The sequence below is a fragment of the Schistocerca americana genome, chromosome 7 (assembly GCF_021461395.2).
Source record: "Schistocerca americana isolate TAMUIC-IGC-003095 chromosome 7, iqSchAmer2.1, whole genome shotgun sequence".
In the NCBI taxonomy this organism is placed as follows: domain Eukaryota; kingdom Metazoa; phylum Arthropoda; class Insecta; order Orthoptera; family Acrididae; genus Schistocerca; species Schistocerca americana.
In genome coordinates this window covers 65,911,172-65,932,043 of record NC_060125.1, presented here as the reverse complement: position 1 = coordinate 65,932,043, position 20,872 = coordinate 65,911,172, and the positions used below count along the sequence as shown (strand labels likewise).

General features: G+C 43.0%; 1 protein-coding gene across 1 annotated transcript in view; it reads right to left on the bottom strand.

Moving 5' to 3' along the window:
* Positions 1-328: 328 nt before the first annotated feature.
* Positions 329-20,872, bottom strand: part of LOC124622394 (prothoracicostatic peptide-like) — a 618,742-nt gene continuing 598,198 nt past the window's right edge. Inside the window, exon 5 of the mRNA XM_047148083.1 lies at positions 329-577. The gene's annotated coding sequence lies outside the window, so the exon portion shown is untranslated. The remainder of the gene's footprint in view (positions 578-20,872) is intronic.

The following is a 20,872-nucleotide window of genomic DNA, read 5'->3' as shown; positions in this document are numbered from 1 at the left end:
CCATGCAGTTGACCGCTCCACAAACCAAACATCATTATCATCATCATCATCATCTCTTAGCAGAAAGCTGAGAAAGCATTCTTACAAAGAAAGAATTTACTCAATATGCATTTTTTGTTAATGTTCTAACATCTATATTTTGTAGGTATTTTGACTATTATTTGTAAAAAAGGTGATCACATTGTTTGGATTATCTAGGTTGCATGATAACTTTGATTTTGAAAGTTTTGATCTGATGAAGACGTGGCCATCTTTTACACTGCGTATAGCGAAGGTTAACGCAAGTCAGAGGATATGTGAGAATGTAAAGTATAATGAATGTAGACAGTACAGTGCTGCACATTTCCTTTATTGGTATTTACACAGAAAATAACAAACCGTACCGTTGAACAAGAGGATAACTACAGGGTGCAACCGACAGATATACAGAGATGGTACAGGTAGACTAAAATTACAGAGAGCTGGCTGGCGAGTCTTCTGCAGCACGTGGCGCCACCAGCGACGTTTCTCTATGGGTGAGGGGACAGTCAAGGTGGTGGTGGTGACGGGCTTCCTGATGCACCACTCCCTCCTCATCCTGAAACATTTGAGGGAGCAGAGCATGAGACTTTGCTTTGATAAGGCAAACATGGTGTGACCTGATGTCCGTATTAAGGTGAGTGTTTACATTTAGATTCATATTCAATTTGGAATTTTTTTTAGATAATCCGTTTATATTTCTAGTAAACCTTATACTATTTAAGTAATGTAACTCTTCTTCTATTTTTCTGATTTAAATCTATTTATTCATTAACTTATTTAACTTGGCAAAATTAGGGCTATCAGGTCCTATCTTACATTTTACCAGGCATTCTACAAGGGTTATTCGGAAAGTAAGGAACGATCGGTCGCGAAATGGAAACCACAGGGAAAATCCGATGAAGTTTTGCTCAGGTGTGTTGGGCAATGTCTCTAGTATGCCCATCGATCGCGTTACGTCGTTTTTTTTAGTTCTGAGCACACAGAGAGCACTTAAAGATGCCTAGAATAATAGTGTCTCCCGCCAAGTATGAGGGCCGGGTGAGAAATTTCGCCTGAAGCTATGCAGCCAACATTACATAACTGTTGTGCGTTTTCTTCTTCAAGACTATTCTCAGCCGCATTCTGCAGGGGCAATGAAGATGCTCCTGCATCGTTTTCAGCTGGAAATGTTTGGTTGCCCACAATGCAGCCCATAATTGTCTCCCTCTGAGTTTCATCTCTGCTCACATGTGCTGGCTATGAAGACAACATTTTGGCACAGACAGTGAGCTGTAGGCCAGCGTAGAGAATTGGCGGAAAGCACTGGCGGCTGCCTTCTATAACGAGGGTATTGGAAAGTTGGTACAACGCTACGACAAACGTCTAAGTCGGATCGGTGACTATGGAGACAAGTAGCTGGAAGTTGTAGCTAACTGTTGCAAATAAAACAGTTTTGATGTTCACTGTGGTTTCCATTTCGCGATGTATCGTTCCTTACTTTCCGAATAGCCCTCGTATATATTTTCCATTACATACAGGGTGATTCTGTTCTCCCTACCAATGTCGTTGCAAGCAACCCCACACGACAGAATAATGTTGTTGGCCAATTCACTCTGGAGATGTGAAGCACATTGTTAAAATGTCACAGAATAATTGGTAAAGTAAACTAATACATTTTAGACCTAGCGCAAAAACTTTGGCACATTAATGTGACGAGTCATACATCAAACTTTTCATTGAGTTACATATCAGAAAGTTATTGCTTCCCATTTTCAATTCTCCTTGTTTCTGATAATGAAACACACTTTATAAGGCAACGTTTCTTAACCATTTACGGATGAATAAGTACTATAAATGGAATTAACTGCCAGAGATATCCAAATCCTGTATGACTACACTGATAATTACACTAAGAGAGGCTGGAAAAACCTGTATAAGTATGGTAGAAGTAAAGTATATCTTGGTTCAAAAATATCGGGTAATTCATGGCCTATCATCATTCGTATTTTTTCAGTACGATTTCGTTTGCTAACAGTCGCCCAAACCTCTTAGAGGGAAATTAAATGCTTATTACATGGCTGTTGTCTGGATACTGTTCCTGATGTAGCCGTAACGCGGGTTGCATAAGACGACATCGGCAAGGACACTGAATCACACTGTATATTACGACAAGCATTTTGGACTGCTACATTTAGAATTTAAATTTTACAAAAGTGCAGACACACGGTTTATACTCATAAATGACAACTACAAGAGTAAATTCAAGTTATGGAAAGGTAGGGTTCAATTATGAGCAATGGGCATAGGGAAGGCAGTGAAAAATGGCTAGAAAGAGGAAGTGGCGTGACTCTTGTTGGAACGTAAGGAGAAATGAGTAGAAACGGGAGCAGGCAGGAATATAAGCTTTACTATTTGATAGAGGGAAAACCGGAAGGAATGCTCTGCTGTTCTGGCTACGAATGGGCCAATCGGGACCGACCGACCACCGTATCATCCTCTGCCATATGGCGTCATGCGAAAGCGGTATAGAGGGGCGTGAGGGCAGCACCGTTGTCGGTTTTCTTGACCTTGAAGCCGCTATTTTTCATTAAAGTAGCTCCTCGGTTGACATTACGAGGCAGCAGATGCGACAGCTTCCCAGTCCCCCCACCAACGAAATATCCATGGGACTGCCGGGGTTCGAACCCAGGTGTTCTGCTTGACAGTTGCCCATCATGACTATTTCGGTTTCATTTCTTATTTCTGTTACTAATTTATTCGTCGTTTTATTTTCATCCGTTATCTGTGGATGTTGCACGAGATGTTCCAGCTTCCGTAGATGAGAACTTCACTCAGTTTTTTTGTTGCAGAGCGTTGCCAGTCCCCTGTCCGAACACGCTGAGTTACTGTGCCCGCACGGTTCAGCTACGGAGGCGAACCGGAGGAAATTCGGCATATACATTAATTTTGCAGAAACGGTGTGTGGGTGACACAATGAGGTTGCTTCAACTGCTTCTAAAAAGCGGCAAGGCTTTGGCTCTTGCGCTGAGTGTAGGGCTACTTTTTCCAGAGGCGGACAGCAGCAACGGCGAAGGTTCAAAAATGGCTCTGAGCACTATGGGACTTAACTTCTGAGGTCATCAGTCCCCTAGAACTTAGAACTACTTAAACCTAACCAACCTAAGGACATCTCATACAACCATGCCCGAGGCAGGATTCGAACCTGCGACCGTAGCGGTCGCGCGGTTCCAGACTGAAGCGCCTAGAACCGTTCGGCCACCCTGGCCGGCACGGCGAAGGTGTTTTTGTTTTATGAGTAGGCACAGGTGGGACACTAGATGAGTGGGATTTAGTGTTCCGACTTTGATTGGATTATAGATGTTTAATGTCTGATGCGAGGTACTAAGGAGCCGATGAAGTAGACAGAGCGCGCGGTTGTCACGAAACCGTCCTAACTAGGCGTATGAAGCGCTAAAAGGGATACATCTACGACCACTGCAGATGTAGCGCACACAAACATTTATTTTTAGCTCTAACCGTCTAATGTTTACAATTCTTGTCATGTGTTGAATTACGTCACAATAGTGGAGGGTCAGTTGTTGAGTGAGTGTTCAAAAATGGTTCAAATGGTTCAGAGCACTATGGGACTTAACATCTCAGGTCATCAGTCCCCTAGAACTTAGAACTACTTAAACCTAACTAACCTAAGGACATCACACACATCCATGCCCGAAGCAGGATTCGAACCTGCGACCGTAGCGTGAGTGACTGTACGAGTTTACGTTTCAAGTCCTTTGGAAACATGTTCCGAAACTTTTTCAGGGAACAGAGGCAAGCGCAAATCTTCTGGAGCCTGTGACAGTATTTTCCACCCAGATAACGTGCTCATGTAAAGCTACACCCTAGTTCCTTACTGTTTTCTAATATAGTATGTATTGGAATACCGTCGAGCGAAATACAAGACAATTGTCCACGGATTTCTGAACTTATCAATTTCTGACAGGATGCGAAGATTACTCGCGCCTTGCCGTTTTTAAGTTTAGTTTAAGCCACAGGTTTCGTACCCACGTTACCACTGAAGCCAGATCATCATCCATCTGGGCGGCCATTGTATTTACATCTTCCGGTCTGGCACTAAGGTAAAGTTGGAGATCGTCGGGTTAGAAATGGTGATTCAGGGGAACAAAACACGAAATATCATTGACATACAAGGAAAACATAACTGGGCCCAGAATTGGCTGCTGTGGCACTCATGAAATAAAATTCTTCCTGTACGATATTCCATCCCCACAGACAACACATTGCTGGCTGTTTTTGAGCAACTACAGCTCTGCACTTTTCTGAGTAGTAAAGTCAAATATGACAGTTTCAAAAGCTTTGCTGAAGTCTGATAGTCTCAATATTATGGCCTCACGTAATAGCAGTTGTACGGCAGGCAAGAATGCAGGGAACGGGGAGAGGGGGTGGGGGGGTGGGGGTGTAGAAGGAGGATGACCGCTCATCTGCTCCCAAACATACAATTCAGCAGAATCGTTTATATTTTTCTATATATCAACTTTCGAATTCCGTAGCTAACTCTGAGAGGGTAAAGCAGCACGAGAAAAAGTCCCGAACGTCCGAGAAATTAGATACATCCAACAGAGGATGCTCTTGAGTTACACGTGTGAGGGCGCGCCCACGCGGGCGGGATTACCATTGGACCGGTAATGTTCTAACCACAGGTTAAGGCGCCCATTCGCAGACTGACCGTAGATACTCACAACATTGAACCCGAAATGGTTCTCAGGTCGACGGGCAGTATCGACGAGGCACGGGAACCTGAGTAAGGGAAGAAGGCAGAGGAAGACCCTTCACCAAGAGAAAAAATATCACAGAAATACTGACTTCCAGAAAGCGCCCATTTAGACGCTTCCGTAGCCACGGTCTGCAGACCTGCGTCCACAATCGCAGCGCTGAGTGAGATACTAACAGTGATGATGCACACTTCGATTTTGCATTTTGTAAATTATGATGCTTTTGTTCCAATACCACTTCCGTTGTCAAAATGTTTTTTGTTTCTTTTCTCTTCATTATTCTATGCCAAACATAAAAAATAACTAATTTCTTATTCGCGATGTATATCACTGTACTTGATTACTTATAGTATAGTTTACCGAATGCTGGTGACAATAGTAGATTTAGTTGTTGTTGTTGTGGTCTTCAGTCCTGAGACTGGTTTGATGCAGCTCTTTATGCTACTACATACAGTAAAGATGCATGCCCTCGGGAAAAATTATGGCCGTAGTTTCCCCTTGCTTTCAGCCGTTCGCAGTACCAGCACAGCAAGGCCGTTTTGGTTAGTGTTACAAGGCCAGATCAGTCAATCATCCAGGCTGTTGCCCCTGCAACTACTGAAAAGGCTGCTGCCCCTCTTCAGGAACCACACGTTTGTCTGGCGTCCCAACAGATACCCCTACGTTGTGGTTGCACCTACGGTACGGCTATCTGTATCGCTGAGGCACGCAAGCCTCCCCACCAACGGCAAGGTCCATGGTTCATGGGGGGGGGGGCGGAGTAGATTTAGATCACAGGCAAATACTTTATCTAAAGAAATTTTATAATTCAAGATACCTGTGATCCATGTGCACGTCAAATTTCAACCACAGTAAAAACTGTTTGCTTCGACATTAAAATAGCTTATTTGAAAGTCCTTATTGTAGATTTTAAAGCAAAAAATTCACATTTTCTGAAAATAATGTTTCAGAAGTTATGCATATTTAAAGTTTTCGTATTCCTGAATTTTTCAATCTGGTGTAATACTTTTCAAAATCGTGTGTTATGATTTTGTAGACACGAATCTTCTGTTTCGAAAGATTATACGCTCACAAAAGTAACATGTTAGTTTATTAAGTATTCTAGTAAAATTTCAACTTTCTGGAAAATTCTTGGCGAACACTGGGAATCGCCTTGCACATTGATGCTTACCTCTCATAAAGCAGTACCTATTCTTTTGCCATTTTATAATTACACAGCTTTTGGTTAAACATTTTTTTTCGCTGCCTGTTATATATTTATGCCTTCTACGTTTATTATCTTTTATGTTAACATCTATATAAAATGTAGAAATACTGTTTTTTAACAATTTGTGATTTATGTATGCCTACTACCTGCGTCTAAAGCAGGCGCACACACAAAGCAGTGTTGTTTCAGTACCCAGCACTAAACGTTCAGCCATCTGTGTTAATTCTGAGTCGGTAACCAGTCATCTACCAGTACACAGGCTATGTTCAGTGTCACTTCTGCATTACTCGATCACTTTCCGTCAGTTACTACGAAATGTGTCCTATCTGACAGGAAATCACGAACCCAGCACATAACTGAGACAATGTTCCATAAGCACACAATTTCACCACAAGCCGGTTGTGTGGTACGGCGCCAAAAGCCTTCCGGAAATCTACACATCAATTTGAAATCCCTTGTCAATAGCACTCAACACTTCGTGTGCGTGAAGAGCTAGTTGTATTTCACAAGAAAGATGTTTTCTAAACCCCTGTTGACTGGGTGTCAATACACCTTTCTCTTCGAGGTAATTCATATTGTTCGAACACAATACATGTTCTAAAATCTTGCTGCATATCGACGTTAATGATATGGGCCTGTAATTTAGTGGATTACTCCTACTACCGTTCTTGATTACTGGTGTGACTTGTGCGACTTTCCAGTCGTTGGGTAAGGATCTTTCGTCGAGCTAGCGGTTCTATATGATTAAGTATGGAGCTATTGCATCAGCATACTCTGCAAGGAACGTCATTGGTATATAGTCTGGGCCTGAAGACTTGCCTTTAGTAAGTGATTTAAGTTGCTTCACTACTCCGAGGATATCTACTTTTAAGTTACGCATGTTCGCAGCTGCTATTGATTCGAATTCTGGAATATTTACTTCGTCTTCTTTGGTAAAGAAATTTCGAAAGACTAGGTTTAGTAACTCAGCTTTGACAGCACTGTCGTCGATAGTATTTACATCACTATCGCGCAGAGAAGGCATTGACTGTGTCTTGCCGCTTTCATACTTTACATACGACCCGATCTCTATGGATTTTCTACCAGATTTCGAGATAAAGTTTCGTTGTGGAAACTGTTATAAGCATCTCGCGTTTGATGTCCGCGCTAAATTATGAGCTTTTGAAAAGGATCGCCAATCTTGGAGATTTGTGTTCGTTTGAATTTGGCATGCTTTTTGTTGTCCCTGCAACAGTGTTCTGACCCGTTTTGCGTACCAAGGGGGATCAGCTCCGTCGTTTGTTAATTTTTTGGTATAAATCACCCAACTGCTGTCGATACTGTTTCTTTTAATTCAAATCACCTTCGGTTTACGGTTACGTTGTTAATTTGGAAGGAATGGTGATTGTCTCTCAGGACGGCGTGAATTTTTATCTGCTTTTTTTGTATATTGTATATATGTATTTTAATTTTTGGAGGATTTGGTGGTTACAACATTCAATCTCGAAACGACAATCCTGTATTCAATAATCTATGTATCTGTTTTGATGTTCGTTATTTGCTGAGAATTATTTGTTGCTAAGAGATAAAGCGTGTTTTCACAACCGTTTACTATTCGCGAGGGCTCATGAACTCACTGCTCGAAATAATTTTCAGAGAATGCTTTTAGCACAATTTCGGATCATGTATTATGCATACCTCCAGATTCAAACATGTCTTTTTGCCAACATACCGAGGGCAAATTGAAGTCACCGCCAACTATAATTGTACGAGCGGGTACGTGTTTCAAATTAAACTCAAGTTTTCTTTGAACCTTTCAGTAATTGTTTCATCTGAACTGGTAGGTCTGTAAAAGGATACAATTATTGTTTTATTCCGGTTGCCAAGAATGACCTCTGCCTATACTAACTCACAGCCGTTCCCCAATGTAATGTTATAGGCCCTCTGCTATTGCTTATCTATGAAAAAAAGATTTACGGGACAACCTGAGCAGATGCGTTAGATTGTTTGCAGATGATGCTGTCGTGTATCGTCTAGCAAACTCATCAGAAGATCAAAACAAATTGCAAAACGATTTAGAAAAGATATCTGAATGGTGCGAAAATTTTCAATTGAACCTGTATAACGAAAAGTGTGGGGTCATCCACGTGAGCGCTAAAATGAATCTGTTAAACTTCGGTTGCACTAATCTAGAGGCCATAAATTCAACTAAATGCCTAAGAATTACAATTACGAACAATTTAAATTGGAAAGAACACATAGAAAATGTTGTGGGGAAGACAAACCAAAGACTGCGTTTTACTTGCAAAACACTTAAAAAATATAACAGATCTACTAAAGAGACTACCTACCCTACTCTTGTCCACCCTCTTTTGCAGTACTGCTGCGCGGTCTTGGATCTTTACCAGATGGGATTAACGGAGTACATTGAGAAAGTTCAACGAAAAGCAGCACGTTTAGTACTATCGCGAAATAGGGGACAGAGTGCCACGGACATGATTCAGTAGTTGGTATGGACACCATTAAAACAAAGGCGTTTTTCGTTGCGGCGGAATCTTCTCACGAAATTTCAATCAGCAACTTTCTCCTTCGAATACGAAAATATTTTGTTGACTCCGAGCTACATGGAGAGAAACTATTATCAATATAAAATAAGGGAAATCAGCGCTCGCACGGACGGACATACGTGTTCGTTTTTTCCGCGCGCTGTCCGAAAGTGAAGTAATAGAGAATTATTGCGATGGTGGTTCGATAAACACTCTGCAAGGCACTTAAGCCTGAGTTGCAGAATATCGATGTAGATGTAGAGGTAGATGTAATGTTAATTCAGCTGTCGCCAGCAGTTCTTTCCGTATGCTTTTGTGTCCATCAAACGGTACGACGTACTGTTTCGTGGGAGTTAGTCCTTATCCGGGTGAAAATAGCTAAAGATGTTTACAAAACAACATCTTCAATTTTGACGCCTTTTGTTAATATTCGCAAGGCTGAAAACAGCCTATCTAGCTTACTGACCTGTGATGTTAAATTGAAATAGTTCATGCCAAACAAGCTGATCATCTCATAATGTTCTCATGAACAATAAAGACGAAGAAAAGCGACAGTTAAAATAATTTGGGTTGTATTCAATCACTTTATAATGGTTCAAAGTTCATAATCATCATGAAGAAGAAGTGAGGCAGAAGACTAAATCTGAGATTGTTTTGGGTACGTTCCGACATGAACAAAGAGATGTTTTTCTTCCTTTCCACTCACACATGTTTCGCCGACATTACAGCATCATCATTTTGTTCTTTATTTCCTGTCTATTAAATAACAGGAAAAATTTCTTTTTACTTCAGCCTCAAGGTGAGTAGGTCAACGCTATCTAGGTTGATACGTTGCAAAATGAATCTTGTGGCTTGGCGGAGCGTGCCAACGCGAAAGGAATGTCATACGAGCACCGTTCTCACAGGAATCGAATGTGTAACAGGCTGCTAGAAGCTTCCAGACACGACGAAGTCAGACTAACAACATAAAGTAAAGTCACCAAAGCAACCTATACTTCACAAGCCAGCTTTCGACGTGTAGCGGAGGGTACTTGTGGTAGCAATACGTTCTACCCCCTTTCCTATTCTCGTCGCGAATACCGCGTGGGATGAACAGCTTTCGGTATGAGCTCAAAATATCTCTGGTTCCCCCTGAATGGTATACAGCGAGACATACGCGGGAGGAACTGATACGTTACCCAAATATTGTCAGAACGCACGTTCCAGAATTTATAGGAGTAAATCTCTCCGTGATGCCGCCTCCCTTATAGCGCAGCGTCTGCCGCAGAATTTTGATGAGCAGCTGCCCCGTTTGCCGTACGAACACTAGGAGTATAGCGACGTGCCTTATTCTGTATTCTGTGTTTCCTCTATTGATACTGCCTGGTACGGATCCCAGAGTAGCGAGCAGTCCATCGGGCCGCGCACGGCAGCGCACATTACCATTATGTTCCAAAACGCCGCGCGCAAAAAGACGGTTTTTCAGCGGGTCATATCTACGGTTCTGTTGATCATAAGGATAAGGGGCAAGTTTCTTGGACAGCCCTTAGCATAACGTGACCATACGTCCCGTATGTTACGGGATCGTCTCTTATTTAGCTTAAATGTCCCGTTGTTCCGATAAATTACATGCAGGATGTATATCGTTCCGTTTTTCATTAACTGTCGCGTGCATAGCAATAGCCTTTTTTCAAGTAATGTGTAGCATAATCAAATGGAGAAGAAATGTGGTCATACGCAAAGAATAAAGAAGATACACTGTTTGATTAAGCCAAAGTGAACGAGGTCTATCATTTTCAGCTTACTTACATCTCAAGCTAACCCTGCAAGAATTTGTAGTTCATTATTGCATCTGTGTTATCTCTACGTGGCAGTAGTGCTACTGCAGAAAGACTGTTCTCGATCACAAATACTCTATGAACTGATGAAAAGAAGGGGTTTAGTGTGCAAACTGTGAAGGAAATAATTATCACTAAGATTCACTCTCGGGATACTTGATGTGTTGATTTTTATAAAATTCCGTTTAACTACCGGCGATGAAACTTGCAGTTCAATTGAGAGTGAAAAATAAGCAACCTACGTAAATAACAATCATTTACTACCATCGTTAAAGACTTCGTTGGATGAAACTGGTATACTGTGTTTGCATGGATCAACAATAAAATATTTACTCGATTGGTGATGAAGGTATTTTGATGTATCTTTTAGTATGAATTTTAACAAAATGATATGATGATCCATGCAATTGTAGAACAAAGGAGCAAATCTACTAAATATATTAGGCCTATCAATAACAGTTTCTAAAAAATGTCCACTCATTTCAACTTCTAATTTTGGACCCGTATATTGATTCTGGAAATCTCGACACCCTACCTTAGCCTAGCAGTCATTTGTATACCTATCGGAATAACGGGCAGACTGTATCTGTCCTACAGCACAGGGCCAAAAATTAAACGTTACACACCTCAGACTAATTGAGGGAAATCAAATGGCTCTGAGCACTATGGGACTTAACTGCTGAGGTCATCAGTCCCCTAGAACTTAGAACTACTTAAACCTAACTAACCTAAGGGCATCACACACATCCATGCCCGAGGCAGGATTCGAACCTGCGACCGTAGCGGTTGCGCGGTTCCAGACTGTAGCGCCTAGGACCGCTCGACCACTCCGGCCGGCTAATTGAGGGAATTAGTTGTTTCTTTTGTATTATGTCTGGTGTAGGGTGGGCCTTAGGCGACTTATAAATGCAAATTTAAATCTCGGGCAATTCCTTATATAACAGCAGAAATCGGTTTTTGGCCGTTTTTTTTTTTGACCCGTGGGCCGAAATTCTCCAAATAGATATCTGTAGAAAGTGTCTCAAATTTTGATTTACTTTAGCATTTATCTAAATACATTTTCCCGTTTCGGAAAATTTTTATCCGTTGTCAGGGTACATTCCAGAAACCATGAGTTTTGGGTACCAAAAGTACAAACTGTGGAAATAGCTGCTTCTATCATTTCTACTCGTGGCAAATCGTCGAAAGTTTCACTATGCGTTTCTAAGTTTATATTAGCGGGCAACCTTGAAACCTTTTTCGATATCATTATCCGTTGCTGAGAGCCAGAGGTTCAGTTACCGTACTTACGCACGTTAAATACGTACCTACAGGGTGTTACAAAAAGGTACGGCCAAACTTTCAGTAAACATTCCTCACACACAAATAAAGAAAAGGTGTTATGTGGACATGTGTCCGGAAACGCTTAATTTCAATGTTAGAGCTCATTTTAGTTTCGTCAGTATGTACTGTACTTCCTCGATTCACCGCCAGTTGGCCCAATTGAAGGAAGGTAATGTTGACTTCGGTGCTTGTGTTGACATGCGACTAATTGCTCTACAGTACCATCATCAAGCACATCAGTACGTAGCATCAACAAGTTAGTGTTCGTCCCGAACGTGGTTTTGCAGTCACTGCAATGTTTACAAATGCGGAGTTGGCAGATGCCCATTTGATGTATGGATTAGCACGGGGCAATAGCCGTGGCGCGGTACGTTTGTATCGAGACAGATTTCCAGAACGAAGGTGTCCCGACAGGAAGACGTTCGAAGCAATTGATCGGCGTCTTAGGGAGCACGGAACATTCCAGCCTATGACTCGCGACTGGGTAAGACCTAGAACGACGAGGACACCTGCAATGGACGAGGCAACTCTTCGTGCAGTTGACGATAACCCTAATGTCAGCGTCAGAGAAGTTGCTGCTGTACAAGGTAACGTTGACCACGTCACTGTATGGAGAGTGCTACGGTAGAACCAGTTGTTTCCGTACCATGTACAGCGTGTGCAGGCACTATCAGCAGCTGATTGACCTCCACGGGTACACTTCTGCGAATGGTTCATCTAACAATGTGTCAATCCTCATTTCAGTGCAAATGTTCTCTTTACGGATAAGGCTTCACTCCAACGTGATCAAATTGTAAATTTTCACAATCAACATGTGTGGGCTGACGAGAATCCGCACGCAATTGTGCAATCACGTCATCAACACAGATTTTCTGTGAATGTTTGGGCAGGCATTGTTGGTGATGTATTGATTAGGCCCCATGTTCTTCCACCTACGCTCAATGGAGCACGTTATCATGATTTCATACGGGATACTCCGCCTGTGCTGCTAAAACATGTGCCTTTACAAGTACGACACAACATGTAGTTCATGCACGATGGAGCTCCTGCACATTTCAGTTGAAGTGTTCGTACGCTTCTCAACAACAGATTCGGTGACCGACCGATGGATTGGTAGAGGCGAACCAAAAAATCCATGGCATCCACGTTCTCCTGACCTCAAGCCTCTTGACTTTCATTTATGGGGGCATTTGAAAGCTCTTGTCTACGCAACCTCGGTACCAAATGTAGAGACTCTTCGTGCTCGTATTGTGGACGACTGTGATACCATACGCCATTCTCCAGGGCTGCATCAGCGCATCAGGGATTCCATGCGACGGAGGGTGGATGCATGTATCCTCGCTAACGGAGGACATTTTGAACATTTCCTGTAACAAAGTGTTTGAAGTCACGCTGGTACGTTCTGTTGCTGTGTGTTTCCATTCCATGATTAATGTGATTTGAAGAGAAGTAATAAAATGAGCTCTAACATGGAAAGTAAGCGTTTCCGGACACATGTCCACATAATATATTTTCTTTCTTTGTGTGTGAGGAATGTTTCCTGAATGTTTGGCCGTACCTTTTTGTAACACCCTGTATATAAGGTCTGAGGCGTAAATGTAGTTTTAACTGACGTAGTGAACACATGGAAAGGGCTGTGGAGTCATAGCAAGGATTCTGAAGACAGCAAACTGAAGTTCTCAACAGAACTCAAAAACATTTACATGCTTTTTATGGAACGATTTTGAAAATGATAAGTTCTGTAATACCTTAGTAGCACAATTTGACGAATGTTATATGTAATTAATCATTTTAAAGCACATTTGTAATTATAACTGATGTCTGTCCAAAACGTACCTGCAGTTGAGTGGTTCCCACAGTCGTAATAATGGATATAGGTGACCCGAACTTTGCGTGACATTTTTATCATACGCTAATATTTTGTCATCGTACTTTCTAGCAAGTGTTGAAATATGCCCAAAGTGGTACTGCACTGACAGAAACTGGGCAAAAAGGGGTCTTACCAAGCGTGAAAAGATTTTAAAATGCCTGCCAAAAATTATGTAAAACTAGAAAGACTGCTAATTTAGTAAAATATTTCTAATAACATTTTTACTCTTATAAGATACAAATCGTAAGCTGGGCGATTCCAACGACTTACGATCGACGAGGGAAGTATCCAGGAAAATGATTTTGTGTTCACCTTATAGTACGCGTATTTATTTGGTATTTGAGGTGTAAACGGGTCTAAGTATAGAAATAAAATGTTAAAACTTTGCTGAGGAAGAGAATTCGTTTTATATAAGCAGCAAACTTTGCTGTAGCTCGGAAAAAAAGAGAACCATAAGAAATATGCTTCTGTCGGAGCACGGAAAAGGAGAATACGTGCCTATTTAAAAGACTTTGACAGAAAAGTGGGAAACCACCTGCTTCAGTTTTCGTTTCTCCATTCTCACAAAAAAGCTCGGCTTACGAACATATTCGAGCTTTTTGTGCCGAAAGAGAATAGCAGAGAGACAAAGACGGTGGAAGAGAGAGGAAACAGTGTCAGTGGCAGAGAAAGAGGGTACACAGTGACAGTCGGAGAGAGATGGGGGCAGTGAAAGAGAGAGATAGATGGTTGAAGACAACAGTAGTGGGAGCCAAAGAGAGACGAAATAGTCATGACCAGTGGGAGACAGCGGTCGTGCAATAGAATGAGAGATAGATAGAGGTAGTAGCAGTGGGAGCAAAAGACAGAGGAGACAGTGGAAACGAAAAGAGAAATGAGTGGAAACTATAAATAGATTTGGGGTCTGTCCAACCACCTCCCCCCCCCCCCCCCTCCCAGCTCCCTGCCGGTCCCCCTCCCAATCTCCAGACGAAAGAATTATTGCGTAGATAAGGAGCTGGCGCATTTTGGATGGAAATTTTAAACACGTAGGTGTAAGGATAAAATAAGTAGGCCCCCCCGCAGAATTTTGGGCTGCAGAGGTATGGTGGAGGCAGTGGCAGTGGGAACAGAAGACAACGCGTAAGTGAGAGAGGAGACCATGACAGTTGATCATACTGCAAATACAGGAGTTAGAGCATTTGAGAGTGGCAGTGGAAGAGAAAGGGAGAGGGAGCCAATGTACGTGAGAGAAGAGAGAGCGTCAGTGGCAGAGAAAGAAGCAAGTGCGGGCGTTGGGAATAGGCATGAGATATGTAAATAGGCAGAATACCACGCTGCGGTCGACAACGCCTTTATAAGACAACAAGTGTCTGGCGCAGTTGTTAGTACGGTTCCTGCTGCTACAAAGGCAGGTTATCAAGATTTGAGTGAGTCTGAACGCGGTGTTACAGTCGGTGCACAATCGATGGGACACAGCGAGGTAGCAATGAAGTGGGGCTTTCCCGTACTACTATTTCACGAGTATACTATGAATATCAGGAATCCGGTAAAACATTAAATCTCCAACATGGCTGCGGCCGGAAAAAGATCATGCAAGAATGGAACCAGTGACAACTGTAAAGAATCGTTCAATGTGACAGAAGAGCAGCCTTTCCGCAGATTGCGGCAGATTTCAATGCTGGGCCATCATTAAGTGTCAGCGTGCGAACCATTCAACGAAACATCATTAATATCAGCTTTAGGAGCCCACTCATGTACCCTTGATGAGTGCACGACACAAAGCTTTACGCCTTGACTGGGCCCATCAACACTGACTTTGGACTGTTGATGACAGGAGACATGTTACCCGGTTGGACGAGTCTTGTTTAAAATTATATCGATCGGATCGGCGGGTACGAGTGTGAAGACAACCTCATTAATCCATGGCCCTTGCACGTCAGCAGGGGATTGTTCAAGCTGGTGGATGCTCTGTAATAGTGTGTGGCGAGTGCAGTTGGAGTGATATTGGACCCTTTATATGTCTAGATACAACCCCCAGGTGGCAAGTACGTAAGCATCCTGTCTGACCACCTGCATCCATTCATGTCCATTGCGCATTCCGACGGACTTGGGAATTCCAGCAGGACAATGCGACACTCTACACGTCCAGAACTGCTACAAATGGCTCCAGGAACATTCTTGTGAGTTTAAACAGTTCCGCTGGCCGCCAAACTCCCCAGACATGAACATTATCTGGGATGTCTTACAACGTGCTGTTCAGAAGAGATCTCCACCCTCTCGTACTCTTACGGATTTATGAAGAGTGTTGCAGGATCCATGATGTCAATTCCCCCCAGCACTACTTCAGCCATTAGTCGAGTCTATGCCGCGTCGTAATGTGGCACTTCTGTGTGCTTGAGGTGCCCTACACGATATTAGGCAGGTGTACCAGTTTCTTTGGCTCTTCAGTGTATTGTATAACATAATAATTCAGAAATATAATGGGGATGATAGAGAAATACACTACGTTAGCTGGACAGATATACTGATTTTGAAGGACAAGAAGAACAGGAACCTGAAGGTAGCTATTCAAGCAATACCCTCCGTTCATCTCCAGAGTAACAGGACCAGTCCGGTCATAGTGAGTACGAACTACCTCTGCCCATACAAACGAGGCCAGTATTATAGAAGCTATTGATGACGGCGTACTAGGGTACAATATTGAAGACTATTACAGTCGTGGATTCAGTTCCTATAGCAAAGTAATGTGGTGCGAGAAGTCCATTAAGAGTAAGCCAAATTGTAGATTAATTGTAAACTACGTGTCTAGCAAAAGGCGAGCAAGAGCTCGTTTGAAAACGGACTGTCGCAATTATAAACAATATAAGAGCATGTACTATCGAAATTCGATAGAGCAAGGTCGTAAGGATCTACTGATTACTATTGGCATCTGTAAATGTGGGCACTAGAAGGGTCTAAAATGGATGGTATGGATAATTTCAAAGAGCTTAAATTCCTTTTACCGACAATCTTAAGGCTGAATACGGCATTACATGCAGGCATATTACTTCAAATATCACGCCTAAGGACGTAGAAGACTACAACAGTATACAGCAGAAGCATAAATTTGTGGAGAAAGTGAACTGTTCATGACAGATCAGGGCATGGAGAAAGGAAAGGTTTGGAACAGTGACCAGAGTGAATTCCAGTATGAAATGTCTTCATCATCGACACTATCTCACAGAGGAGAGAAACCTACAACTAGAGTGTTGCAATCTGTGCATAGCTCAATTCCCAGCTACGCCACTGATGTGGGTGGCTTTATGAATGACAATCAGAGTAGCAAATAAGGTGCACATCTGTTTTCAAGAGGTAAAAAATGGTTCAAATGGCTCTGAGCACTATGCGACTTAATTTTCATAGTGGGAGAGCCACTACAGATTTTGCCTGTGTAACTTTTGTTAGCTTTGATGAATCCGGCTTCGCACCTACGTGCTCCTCAGTACCAAGTTATGCATTCACGTTTAGTATTGTGTTGAGAGATAGTAAAACCACTTTTGCTTTAATTGCAGTAGCGAGAGTTCTACCTCACCCGCTCCTCCTAGCTTTCTACATACGGATTACCCTCTAAATTATAGGAGCAGACCCCCGCGCCGCCTTCCAGGCGCAATACAAAACAATCAGTTTCCTGCACCGAAGTATGCGCATGCGTTGCAATATGCTTGACGAAAGGCGGGCTATGACATTGACATACCCATACTATTATTTGACAATCTAATTAGTATGGTTTTTAATACTGATTTGCTTGCATGTACAAATGTGGTTTTATTGAGGTGTGCAGCTTGTTCTTTGTTTTAATCACTACATGAAATCCAGCATCTGCACTACGAGGACTAACACGTGTACTGCAAGGAGCTACAGGCCTATATCTCTGACATCGATCTGTTGTAGAATTTTAGAACATGATTTTTGCTCGCGTATCATGTCATTTTTTGAAACCCAGAATCTACTCTGTAGGAATCAACATGGATTCCGGAAACAGCGATCGTGTGAGACCCGACTCGCTTTATTTGTTCATGAGACACAGAAAATATTAGATACAGGCTCCCAGGTAGATGCCATTTTCCTTGAATTCCGGAAGGCGTTTGATACAGTTCCGCACTGTCGCCTGATAAACAAAGTAAGGGCCTACGGAATATCATACCAGCTGTGTGGCTGCAGTATGGAACCGCAAGACCGCTACGGTCGCAGGTTCGAATCCTGCCTCGGGTATGGATGTTTGTGCTGTCCTTAGGTTAGTTAGGTTTAACTAGTTCTAAGTTCTAGGGGACTAATGACCTCAGAAGTTGAGTCCCATAGTGCTCAGAGCCATTTGAACCATTTGAACCAGCTGTGTGGCTGGATTGAAGAGATTTTAGAAAACAGAACACGGCATGTTGTTCTCAATGGAGAGACGTCTACAGACATTAAAATAACCTCTGGCGTACCACAGGGGAGTGTTATGGGACCATTGCTTTTCACAATATATATATATATAAATGACCTAGTAGATAGTGTCGGAAGTTCCATGCGACTTCTCGCGGACGATGCTGTAGTATACAGAGAAGTTGCAGCATTAGAAAATTGCAGCGATATGCAGGAAGATCTGCAGCGGATAGGCACTTGGTGCAGGGAGTGGCAACTGACCCTTAACATAGACAAATATAATGTATTGCGAATACATAGATAGAAGGAACCTTTATTGTATGATTATGTGGTAGCGGAACAAACACTGGTAGCAGTTACTTCTGTAAAATATCTGGCAGTATGCGTACGGAACGATTTGAAGTGGAATAATGATATAAAATTAATTGTTGGTAAGGCGGGTACCAGGTTGAGATTCATTGGGAGAGTCCTTAGAAAATGTAGTCCATCAACAAAGGAGGTGGCTTACAGAACACTCGTTCGACCTATACTTGAGTACTGCTCATCAGTGTGGGATCCGTACCAGGTCGGGTTGACAGAGGAGATAGAGAAAATCCAAAGAAGAGCGGCGCGTTTCGTCACAGGATTATTTGGCAAGCGTGATAGCGTTACGGAGATGTTTAGCAAACTCAAGTGGCAGACTCTGCAAGAGAGGCGCTCTGCATCGCGGTGTAGGTTGCTGTCTCGGTTTCGAGAGGGTGCGTTTCTGGATCAGGTATCGAATATATTGCTTTCCCCTACTTATATCTCCCGAGGAGATCACGAATGTGAAATTAGAGAGATTCGAGCGCGCACGGAGGCTTTCCGGCAGTCGTTCTTCCCGCGAACCATACGCGACTGGAACAGGAAAGGGAAGTAATGACAGTGGCACGTCAAGTGCCCTCTGCCACACACCGTTGGGTGGCTTGCGGAGTATAAATGTAGATGTAGATGTAGAAGGTGTGTAGGATATGCGTGTTTTGCGCTATTATAATTACTTCGAGGTTTTTTGGCACCGCTGATTGAAAATGTATCGATACACTGACGTCGTTGAATCGCGTATAATTTCCCTCCCATGCTACTGTTATCACTTTCTTTTCCTCTATTAAAATGTCACTTGTGGTAGATCGAAACATTTTGCACGGAAGTGCCACAGAGCGATATTGATTTTATGAGCGAGTGTTGCGCTAAGCACGGTTTAATCTGATTCCCAGCGTTCAGGGTCAAAGGTGACGCCTGTTAGTGCTGTGCTGTAGACGGTGGTGTGGTGACCGTGTTGCACTGATGGTCGAAAGGCCTCTTCCGGGGGAGTTCGGCTGCGGGGTTCAAGTGTTATTTCAGGTGACGCCAGACCTTCTTTTTTCCAAATCTCACTTTTTTCGTTACAGTTCGTTGTATTTGTTCAGGGCGGAGTCGCATGACAGCCGTTCAAGTACATCGTCGATCCCCTTCACTCGGTGTTTTTGTTACACGGGGCAGGTGACCGTCTGACCGAACAGGCTGAGCCACGCGCAGCCTCGCACTGTGCGACTTGCACGTCGGTGATGGTGAGGACAGCACGACAGCCAGTCCGTGAGCGGAGAAAGTCTCGCGAACGGGAATCGAGCCCGGGACCACTGCGTGGTAGGTGAAAACGGTACCCCTCAGCTAAGCAGGCAGACGACGACACTGGCGCTATGACTATGGACCTATATCTCTAACGTCGATCAGTTGTAGAGTTCTGGAACACGTATTATGTTCGAGTATAATGACTTTCTGGAGACTAGAAATCTAATCTGTAGGAATCAGCATGGGTTTCGAAAAAGACGATCGTGTGAAACCGAGCTCGCGCTATTCGTCCACGAGACTCAGAGGGCCATAGACACGGGTTCACAGGTAGATGCCGTGTTTCTTGACTTCCGCAAGGCGTTCGATACAGTTCCCCACAGTCGTCTAGTGAACAAAGTAAGAGCATATGGACTATCAGACCAATTGTGTGATTGGATTGAAGAGTTCCTAGATAACAGAACGCTGCATGTCATTCTCAATGGAGAGAAGTCTTCCGAAGTAAGAGTGATTTCAGGTGTGCCGCAGGGGAGTGTCGTAGGACCGTTGCTATTCGCATTATATATGAATGACCTTGCGGATAACATCGGAAGTTCACTGAGGCTTTTTGCGGATGCTGCTGTGGTATATCGAGAGGTTGTAACAATGGAAAATTGTACTGAAATGCAGGAGGATCTGCAGGGAATTGACGCATGGTTCAGGGAATGGCAATTGAATCTCAATGTAGGCAAGTGTAATGTGCTGCGAATACATAGAAAGATAGATCCCTTATCATTTAGCTACAATATAGCGGGTCAACAACTGGAAGCAGTTAATTCCATAAATTATCTGGGAGTACGCATTAGGAGTGATTTAAAATGGAATGATAATATAAAGTTGATCGTCGGTGAAGCAGATGCCAGACTGAGATTCATTGGAAGAGTCCTAAGGAAATACAATCCGAAAACAAAGGAAGTAGGTTACAGTACACTTGTTCAGCCACTGCTCGAATACTGCTCAGCAGTGTGGGATCCGTACCAGATAGGGTTGATAGAAGAGATAGAGAAGATCCAACGGAGAGCAGCGCGCTTCGTTACAGGATCATTCAGTAATCGCGAAAGCGTCACGGAGACGATAGATAAACTCCAGTGGAAGACTCGGCAGGAGAGACGCTCAGTAGCTCGGTACGGGCTTTTGTTAAAGTTTCGAGAACATACCATCACCGAGGAGTCAAGCCGTCTATTGCTCCCTCCTACGTATATCTCGCGAAGAGACCATGAGGAGAAAATCAGAAAGATTAGAGCCCACACAGAAGCATACCGACAATCCTTCTTTCCACGAACAATACGAGGCTGGAATAGAAGGGAGAACCGATAGAGGTACTCAAAGTACCCTCCGCCATACACCGTCAGGTGGCTTGCGGAGTATGG